This window comes from Gopherus evgoodei, chromosome 5 (genome assembly GCF_007399415.2).
Source record: "Gopherus evgoodei ecotype Sinaloan lineage chromosome 5, rGopEvg1_v1.p, whole genome shotgun sequence".
Classification (NCBI taxonomy): Eukaryota; Metazoa; Chordata; order Testudines; family Testudinidae; genus Gopherus; species Gopherus evgoodei.
This window is the reverse complement of record NC_044326.1, coordinates 43,931,713-43,942,340: the sequence shown is the minus strand read 5'-3', so window position 1 is coordinate 43,942,340 and position 10,628 is coordinate 43,931,713.

Here is a 10,628-nt window from a genome sequence, read left to right as displayed (position 1 = left end):
ACAGACCAATTTTTGAATCCTCCCACCCCCGGAATTTGTTTTGTTCTTATTTTTTTTTAATAAAAAATGCATTCTAAATGGTTAACAGAACTTTTTGTTTATGAAAAACCTGGTTGAGGGAAAACAAAAAATTAGAAATATGAATGTTGATTAAAAGTGTTATGAGAAGTAGTATCACACAGAACAATTTGGAAAAAAAATAGATTTTTCTGAAAAAAAATGTTAAAATGTCATTTAAAAATATATATTTTCAACCAAAAAATAGCTCTAGTCCCAACATTAGCAATTCCTTCGGTCCAGTTTGTTGGTTTGGGCCTATCTCTCATTATAAGGTAAGTCTTTAAAAGAACCCGATTGTTCTCTGAAATAAAGTTACTGCTATCATTCTGTTTCTCCACTGCAGCTATCCACTTGACATAAATCACTGCCTTCCTTGGTACTGATTGATTTCCTCCTTATGAATGGGCTTGGAGAATAAACTATCCTTTCAATCTCCAAGTGCTCCTTTCACCCTAGGCTCCAAATCTGAAAAATACTTGTCTACACTGGCAAGTTTCTACGCTGTAACTCCTGTGGTATACACACTGCCAAGCCACTTAGGGTATGGCTACATTTGGAATTTCAAAGCGCTGCTGAAGTGTGAGTGTAGTTGGAGTGGCAGCTCTCCCAGCGCTGCATGTAAACCACATCCTTTACGGGTGTAGCATGCGGCGCTGGGAGCCGCGCTGCCGCCCTGATTACACTGACGCTTTACAGCACTGTATCTTGTACCCCTGAGTGCGAAAGTTGCAGCGCTGTAAAGTGTGAGTGTAGCCATGGCCTTAGTGTGCAGAAACTGTGAAGTTGCAGCGCTGTAAAAAAACACCCCGACAAGAGGTGTACAGTTTTCTGCGCTGGGGCTACAGCACCACTGTGCCGTTTAAGCACCCTGGTCAATTACAGCACTGCAATTGGCCTCTGGGAGGTGTCCCACAATGCCTGTTCTCACCTCTCTGGTCATCAGTTTCAACTCTACTGTCCTGCTCTCAGGTGACCAACCATGAGCCCCACCCCTTAAATTCCTTGGGAATTTTGAAAGTCCCCTTCCTGTTTGCTTGGTGATGCGTGTGGCGGTCTCAGCACATCTTTCTAGGTGACGATGCCTGTCCACACACAGGCAATCCCCCACTTGGAACAATGCCGAGCTGCTGGACCTCATCATTTGGGGAGAGGTGGCTGTCCAGTCCCAGCTGCACTCCTGCCATAGGAATTATGATACGGGCAGATTTCATGATGTGTGACAGAAAGGGGCCCTGACCGGGACACCCTGCAGTGCAAGGTCAAAGTGAAGGAGCTGCGGAACGCCCACCACAAAGCGTGGGAGGAAAACCACCACTCCGGTGCTGCACCCATGAGGTGCCGGTTCTACAAAGAGCTGGACGCAATACTCGGTGGTGACCCCACCTCCACTGCGAAGGCCACTGTGAATACTTCAGTGGCTCACATACCAGTCAAGAGTGGACTGAGCCAGGAGGAGGAAATCTTGGAGTGAGAGGGGGACCCAGAGGCAGAGGATGACTCTGAGGTCAGAGATGCATGCAGCCAGGAACTCTTCTCGACCCCAGAGGCTAGCCAGTCACAGCTGTCAGAGCTTGGCAAAGTGCAAACAGGAGAGGAGGACTCTAGTAAGTGGCTTTGATTTGGGGAATCACTGAAACAAGTTGTTGGGGGGCAAGAGAGTTGCAGAAAGCAGACTTGTGTCTGTATGATGCGTGTACCACCACATGCCTAGTCTAAAGGGTGGAACAGGTTGTTGACTCCCTCACCCAGATTTGAAAAAGTCTTGTTTCCTGATTGGTCTTCTGGTCAGGTGTTTGGTTCCCTGTGTTAACCCTTTACAGGTAAAAGAACATTAACCCTTAGCTATCTGTTTATGACAACTCCTCCCCGATGAGGAGTAGCGCTGAAATCAGTATTACCATAGTGGATTAGGGTTAGTGTGGCCACAAATCGACGGTATTGGCCTCTGGGCGGTATCCCACAGTGCACCACTGTGACCACTCTGGAAAGCAATCTGAACTCGGATGCACTGGCCAGGTAGACAGGAAAAGCCCCACGAACTTTTGAATTGCATTTCCTGTTTGCCCAGTGTGGAGCTCTGATCAGCACAGGTGGCGATGCAGTCCCAAATCCAAAAAGAGCTCCAGCATGGACCGTACAGGAGATACTGGACCTGATCGCTGTATGGGGAGACAAATCTGTTCTATCATAGCTCCGTTACAGAAGACGAAATGCCAAAGCATTTGAAAAAAATCTCCAGGCTATGATACAGAGTCCACAGCACAGTGCTGTGTGACAAGCGTTAACGGAAAGCCAAAGAATCAAATGGATGCTTATGGAGGAAGGGAGGGGGGACTGAGGACTCCAGCTATCCCACAGTCCCTGCAGTCTCCGAAAAGCATTTGCATTCTTGGCTGAGCTCCCAATGCCTGTAGGGTCAAACACATTGTCCGGGGTGGTTCAGCGTATATCTCGTCAATTTACTCCCCCTCCCCGCCCCTTGAAAGAAAAGGGAAAAAAAGCATTTCTTGACTTTTTTCAATGTCACTGTATGTCTACTGAATGCTGCTGGTAGATGCGGTGCTGGAGCACTGAACAGCAGCATCCTCTCCCCTCCCTTCCCCAGTGGCAGACGGTACAGTGCAGTAGAACTGGTAGCCGTCCTCGTCATCATCCCGTGAGTGCTCCTGGCTGGCCTCAGGTGAAGTCGGCTGGGGGCGCCTGGGTAAAAATAGGAATGACTCCTGGTTATTCCCGGCAGATGGTACAGAATGGCTGGTAACTGTCATCATAGCAACTGGAGGCTGAACTCCATCAGCCCCCCCTCTCTTTCCTGTCTAAAGAAAAGATTCTGTATTTCCTGGACTATCATAGCCACTGGAGGCTGCCTCCCCCTCATTTTATCTCACTAAAAAGTCAGTGTTTCTTATTCCTGCATTCTTTATTACTTCATCACACAAATGGGGGGACCCTGCAATGGCAGCCTAGAAGGGTTGGGGGAGGAGGGAAGCAACGGGTGGGGTTGTTGCAGGGGCACCCCCTAGAATGGCATGCAGCTCATCATTTCTGTGGGATCTGACACAGAGTGGCTTTGCTCTCTGGTACACTGGTTCTCTAGTACACTTGCCCCCATATTCTAGGCAGGACTGACTCTATTTTTAGATACAACATAAAGGAGGGAATGACCCCCTGGGTCATTCCCATTTTTGTCTTTGCGCCCCCGGCCGACCTCAGCGAAGGTCAGCCAGGAGCACCCATGACAGCAGCAGATGGTACAGAACGACTGATAACCGTCATCTCATTGCCAATTTACAATGGCACAGCAGACAGTACAGAACAACTGGTAACCATCTCTGCTACCTTGCAAAGGCAAATGAATGCTGCTGTGTAGAGCTGCAGTACCGCCTCTGTCAGCGGCATCCAGTACACATACAGTGACAGTGACAAAAGGCAAAATGGGCTCCATGGTTGTCATGCTATGGCGTCTGCCAGGGCAATCCAGGGAAAAAGGGTGAGAAATGATTGTCTGCCGTTGCTTTCACAGAGGAAGGAACAAGTGACGACATTTACCCAGAATCACCCGCAACACTGTTTTTGCACCATCATGCATTGGGATCTCAACCCAGAATTCCAATGGGCGGGGGGCGACTGCGGGAACTACGGGATAGCTATGGGATAGCTACCCACAGTGCAATGCTCCAGAAATCGATGCTAGCCTCGGTACATGGACGCACACCACCGAATTACTGTGCTTTGCGTGGCCGCATGCACTCAACTTTATACAATCTGTTTTACAAAACCAGTTTATGTAAAATCGGAATAATCCTGTAGTGTAGATGTACCCTTAGAGGGAACTATCTGTGGACCACCTGAACACGTACCACAGTTTGAGAACCTTTACAGTTTGCTGTAAAGAATAGGAGACAGTTACTGGTGTATCATCTTATTTTCATTATAACAAAAGAGCTTACGTTGCTATTTCTGGTTTATTTGATGAAAATCTATTTAATACATGTTTAAGGGCCTGATCTAAACCCTGCTGAAGTCAATGAGAGACTTTCAATTGACATCAGTAGGCTTTGGATAAATCAGAGGTTCTCCAACTGGGGGTTGGGACCCCTCAGGGGCTCACGAGGTTATTACTGGGAGGTCATGAGCTGTTAACCTCCACCCCAAACCCTGCTTTGCCTCCAGCATTTATAATAGTGTTAATAAATAAAAAAGTGTTTTTTATTTGTAAGGAGGGATCGCACTCAGAGCCTTGCTATGTGAAAATGATCACGAGTAAAACAGTTTGGATAAGAATTTAGTGCAGTGGTTCTCAATGACATCATCTTCTTCTGGTTTTATTTATATATTGTTCCAGCTACTCCTATAAGCAGCATTTGAATGATGCTATTTATCACAGTGTATGTTTGCATGATTTATATTTTGCAAGAACACATAACAAAATTTGTTTATAACTGTCTTCACAGGCAAGGAGAGTTCTGATAGTACAACCACAAGTAAACAGTCATAAAAGAGCTGAGCTGTTGTCACATATATTGGCATGTTGCTTTTGTATTTTTGCACACTTATTTTAGATTTTCTGATTTATTACCCATCCCCATAAGTACATTTAAAATGACCTGCCAGTGAATATACCCATATTTTAGGCTTTTCCTTTTGTTCAAAAGTTGCTGTTATGCCATCATCTAGATCGTATTTTATGTAGATGTGCCTGAGAATGTGATCAGATAATTTAATATGCTCGTCCCATTGTTCAAAATGTCTGGACAGCATGTGACCTGATTTCATTTACCAGGTTTTCTGAAGAGCAATAGCCAGAAAACAAAATTATTCCTTCCAATGGGGAGCTGAACTACAGAATATAGCATTTTGGCTGCATTTGTATGCTTTTATAATGCAAGGAAATGCTCTTTAAAGAATGAAATTTGCTAAACAAAGAAAACCTTAGGTTGGTTCAGCCATGCTCACGCCTAACTTCTGTTTCCATCACTCTTCCATGCAGGCTGGAGGGTGGGTTGAGAGTTTTGGTGCTGGAGATCTTTTGCTGGGTGATTTTTCTTGGTATATGACTAAATTATTAATTTTATTTATGTATAGGACCCAGGTGCCCTCAGGCCATGGAGACCCAAGAGGCCACTGTCCTGTAAGAATTTATGCAGATATGTAAACTTTACTCATTGTAGCTAGTTCTACTGACTTTAATGTGGCTAGTCAGAGAGCCTAAATAAAGCACATGTGTAAATCTTTGCAGCACTAGGGCCACAGTCAGCACTCAGGGATGGTCATTGTTTGTATATTGAAATCAACATCAGAAGGATTGAAATATTAAAACTTTAAAAAGCAGCTACCAAGCAGAAAAGTTTAATTCACAATAACTTTAGAAGGGATACTAATGACAAGTTTAAGCAATATACATATGCAATACGAGTCATTTTGTTTTATAGACCAATTAATGTGCATGTTAAACGTATCATTTTTATAGGCACTTGTTAGCTCAGTGAACAGCAACAGCATCAAGTGTTCCCTTCCATAGCTCAAATAAATAATATATTTGAAATATGTGCTATGTATTAGAAGTCACAGTTCAGGGCAGCAGCACCCATATTGCCCCTCTATGAAGCAGCAAGGATACCTACTCTTGAGCTTCTAGATGCCAGTTGTCGCCTCTCTTGGGTAGAGACATGTGTCTCTCTCTTCCCTCTGCCCAGGGTATTTCCAGGCTGCACCAGTTCACTGTGTTATTACCAGCAAAAGACAGACTGCCTCACTAGACTTGCTTTGCTTCTCTCCACAGAAATGATACACATTGTAATGGCTACAATTAGAAGTTACCATACAATTCTTCCTAAGCAAGCCTATTTTATTCTTATGATAAAAGCACGACAGAGAAAGCACATGAACAATAAAAAAGCCTACACGGATGCTAAAAAGCTTATCACAGATCACACCCTTGAACATGGGTTCTAGCAGGAGCAGTCCTTCAAAAGTCCACCCAGGAGTTTGCCTATGATTTCTTATTCAGCCCATGCTTTGTTGAGAATTAGCACCCAGTCTTATCAGGCCCTACTCCATCAAAGTCCTTCTAATCCTTCCCTAAGGACTGGGGCCCTGGATCAGAACAAAAGCCTAGAATCAGTTCACTGCCATGTTATTTATCCCAACATCCTTTCTTTGTCTGCTGGTCTCTAGAGAATCCAGTCTTAACATTTGAAGAGACTATTAATAGATAATAAGCCAGACAATGGGTCCCCTCCTCATGGCAAAGTTTCAGGGGGTTGGTAGCCAGAGGAATTACTTAGGCATAACACCTCCTCCTAGAGAAATTACACATACAATCTGACAATAACACATAATGAACAATTGCATTTTTAATACAATAGACCTTACAGGTATTAATCTTGATTCAGTAAGTTTTAATCAATATATTGTGTATATCTGTCACACTAGATGTACAATTTGCAATGAAGATAAAATGTATTTACTTCCTTCTAGCCAACTTACTTTAGGAAATTTAAAATGAAGATAATTCAATCTACATTTAAATCATATTTAGGTTGCAGCTAATCAACAAAACTACCAATTTCAAAATGAAAGGTGTCAATCCATCCTGAGCATATCCCCTTGTGCTTTTAAATATATTTCATTGCCAGTTTCTCATCTTAATCCACCAGCATTTTTCTCATTAGTCAATCAACCAGCTCATTTTCCAGGGGCCTGATTTTCTTAGATGATGAGCAAGTGAAGTTTCTGTTGACTAACTGGAATTGCAGGTGCTCATCACTTCTAAAGATCAGGCTCATTATGCTCATCTGCAGTGATTTTGGGATCCAGCTCTCAGTAAAACCAACTAGGATTTTCCTTGTGCTCTGGGGCTCAGTTCAGATCACAAACATTCTTGATGGTGGTCTTAATAATTATTATTTCTGGAGAAAATGTCAAACAGTTCCTAGATATTGCACCTATTTAGTGCAATACTTTCAGCATAGATCTCAATGGTGAGTATTCATTTTCCATTTTCTCTGCAGGTGTTCCAGATTCAAGCCTGGTCATTCAGACAGTCCATTTGTTTGTCTTTTAGGGGGCTTATTCCTTCACTCTCTCACTTCCCTGGTCCTTCTCACATGAACAGAGAGCAACAATACCCGAAGTCCAAAAGCGCAAACAATTCGATGTTTATTGGGGTGAACTTCCAGCAAGCATGATTTCAGTTTCCTTCCTTAGGGCTGGTCCAGACTGGGGGGGGGGGGGAAATCGATCTTAGATACGCAACTTCAGCTACGTGAATAACGTAGCTGAAGTCGAATATCTAAGATCGGATTACTCACCCGTCCAGACGGCGCGGGATCGATGTTCGCGGCTCTCTGTGTCGATTCCGGAACTCCGTTGGGGTTGATGGAGTTCCGGAAATCGATATAAGCGCGCTCGGGGATCAATATATCGCGTCTAGATTAGACGCGATATATCGATCCCCGAGCAATCGATTTTAACCCAATACGGCGGGTAGTCTGGACGTGGCCTTAGTGTCCCCCTTCCCAGCTCTGACATCACAGAGCCTTGCCTGTGTCCCTCTTCCTGTTCCCATCCCCTGTTTCCATTTCCCCCTTTAGCAAAACATGATCCCAATTCCCCCAGTCCCTGTTCCCATTTCCGCCCCCCTTTCTGATTGACTGCAGACTATATAGTAAAACCTGTTTTGCTTAGCTATTCCTTAACCAATCATTTTTCTGAAATGTAACTAACCAATCCTAACATACTGTAACATGATTATTTAACTAATTATATTCCACCACCTTTATTGGTTTACACCCAACAAAATTAATTATACAGCAGACAGAAACAATTACAGAACCAGACAGAGACCATGCAAATAAACATACAAAACAATACAGAAGTGAGTATTTTACAACTGTATCTATACAGACATAAGGGTTTTTCAGCTGTGTCTATCGATAAGTGAGTTCTTGCCAGACAGGATGCTATCAAACTAAGTTTTCTTTTACATCTTTTAGGCTCTACCCTTCCTCTGGAGGTGATAGGAATATCAGGACAGGATTGTATTCCTAATAGCTCAACAGCACCTTATTTAAATGTGACTAGTTTGGAATGTGAGGATGTGACCATACACTTCCCAGCTTATGGCTGCCTAACTACATCTTAGCTGAAGCCCTTACCCTGTCACAGTAAGAGAAGGTCATTACACAGACAGTAATTTTTAATTCTTTCTTTTATACCTCTATAACTAGCTAAGTAATAAGAATACACCTAAATTCTTAAAGTACAGGCCTTTGCAGACAGGCCTGAATATCTACATCCTAACAGTGTCTATGGTGGGAATAAACATTTCTATGTTATCTAATTTTAGATTCATTATCTCTCACACAAATTTTGTACTACCTGAGGTATGGGAGATGAAGACAACTGTGAGGAAGATTTCTAGTTTAATAATGTCTGTTAGAATATACGATCATAGAAATCTAGGGCTGGAAGGAAAGGTCATCTAGTCCATCCACCCGTCCTGTATACCTAGACCATCCCTTAGCTGTGTTTATCTAACCTTTTCAGAAATCTTGGACACAGAACTGGACAAATGAACTGTCTGAGTAATCAGTCTTGAACCTTTCCTTCAGAGTTCTTTTTCTTCTTTATCTTCAGTTCTTCATTTTAGTTTCAGTTCTGTTTTCTCCCCCCCCCCCGAAATTTGTAAGAGAAGTTTGAGTAAAATCTCTGGAATTAAGTAATGGCTAAGTGACTGTTAGCTCAATCCTCTAAACAAGAGATTTGTTCCTGTGATGTTGGCCTGTTTTAGAGATGTTCGGGAAAGAATCAGCAGATTATTCATCACCGAGAAGGCAGAATTAGATATTTTCTTGTATTTAGAGTCTTTTAAATCCTTGCATTAATCAAAAGGCATCTAATATACAAAGTTGCTAGGCACATGCACCTTTTCAAATATAATAATACAAATCATAATTGTCAAAGTCATCAAAAAGGATCTCCCTTCCCCGATACTGAAATGCCTTCTTTTTTTTCTCCACTCACTCTACCAATAATAATGACCCACCCATATGAATGCTCTACCCAGCTCATTCACACAGGGAAGTTAGGACAAGCACAGTATCTGACCTCAACTGTCATAGTCTGCATGGGCAGAGAGGTGGTCTCTCATATAGTTAGGACGCAAAGCATGTAAAACTTTATAAGTCAACATCTATATTCTCTTAATATATATCCAGTGGTGAGCTGGAGCCGGTTCACATCGGTTCGCATGAACCGATTGTTAAATTTAGAAGCCGGTTTAGAACCGGCTGTTAAAGGGCTGGGCGTGGTAAGGGGGCTAGGCCGGGGCTGGGAGGAGGGATTGGATAAGGGGCAGGGAGTGATTGGAGGGGGTGGACGTTCTGGGGGGGCAGTCAGGGGATGGGGAACCAGGGGGAGGGAGGGTTGGGGTGGCTGGGCTTCCCTAAGTGACAATTTAAAGGACCTGGGGCTCCTAGCAGCAGCTGGAGCCCCAGGCCCTTTAAATTGCCTCCAGAGCCCCACTGCTGGAGCCCTGGTATAGGGCTGCAGGACTCTGGGGACTGTTTAAAGGGCTGGGGCTCCCGCTGCCTCTACTGCCCTGGGCCCTTTAAATAGCTGCCAGATCCCTGCTGCCAGAGCCCTGGGGTAGCAGCAGGAGTCGGGGACTCTGGCAGCAGTTTAAAGGGCCGGGGCAGAGTGGCGGCTCAGTTCTGCGCCCTTTAAACTGCTGCCGGAGCCCCCAGCTGCTGCTGCTACCCTGGTGGGGGAGGGGAGGGCACTTACTGGTACAGGGCGGGCTGGGGCTGGCTCTGACCCCCCACCATCTCTGCCCCTTCCGGGGGCCAGAGCGGGCCCCAACCCAGCCCCGTACTGGTAAGTCCCTATTTCTACTTTCATCCCTGGGATTGAGGCAGTCAGGGGACAGGGACTGGGGCAAGTTGGGTAGGAGGTGGGGCCCTAGGGGGCAGTTAGGGTGGGGAGTCTCAGGCTTGTACTCACCGGTCGGTGCTTAATAACTGGTTTCCTACTGGGTCAGCGATGGCACTTCGGCGGCGGGTTGTTCACTCGCTCCGGGTCTTCAGCAGCACTGAAGGACCTGCCACCGAAGTTCTGCCGAAAACCCAGAGCGAGTGAGGACCAGCTGCCAAAGTGCCATCAAAGACCCAGTAGAGAACTGGTTGTTAACATTCTGGCAGCTCATAACTGTATATATCCCTTGCAAAATCTAGGTTGTGCAACACATCATACATGTGTATATATACAAATCCAGCCCTCCTGAGATTTTCATCCTGCCCTCAAGCTCCTGTCTGATAGCAGGGTCTGGGGCTTGCCCTGCTCTAGCACTCCAGCTGAGGAGTGGGGTCGGGGGCTTGCCCCACTCCTCGTGGCTCCTGGAAGCAGTGGTATCTCCCCCCTCTGGCTTCTATATGTAGGGGTAGCCAGGGGACTCCACATGCTACCCCCACCCCAAGCACCATGTCTGCAGCTCCCATTGGCTGGGAACTGCAGCCAATGGGAGCTGCAGGGGCAGCGCCCGCGGATGGGGCAGCATGCAGGGCTGT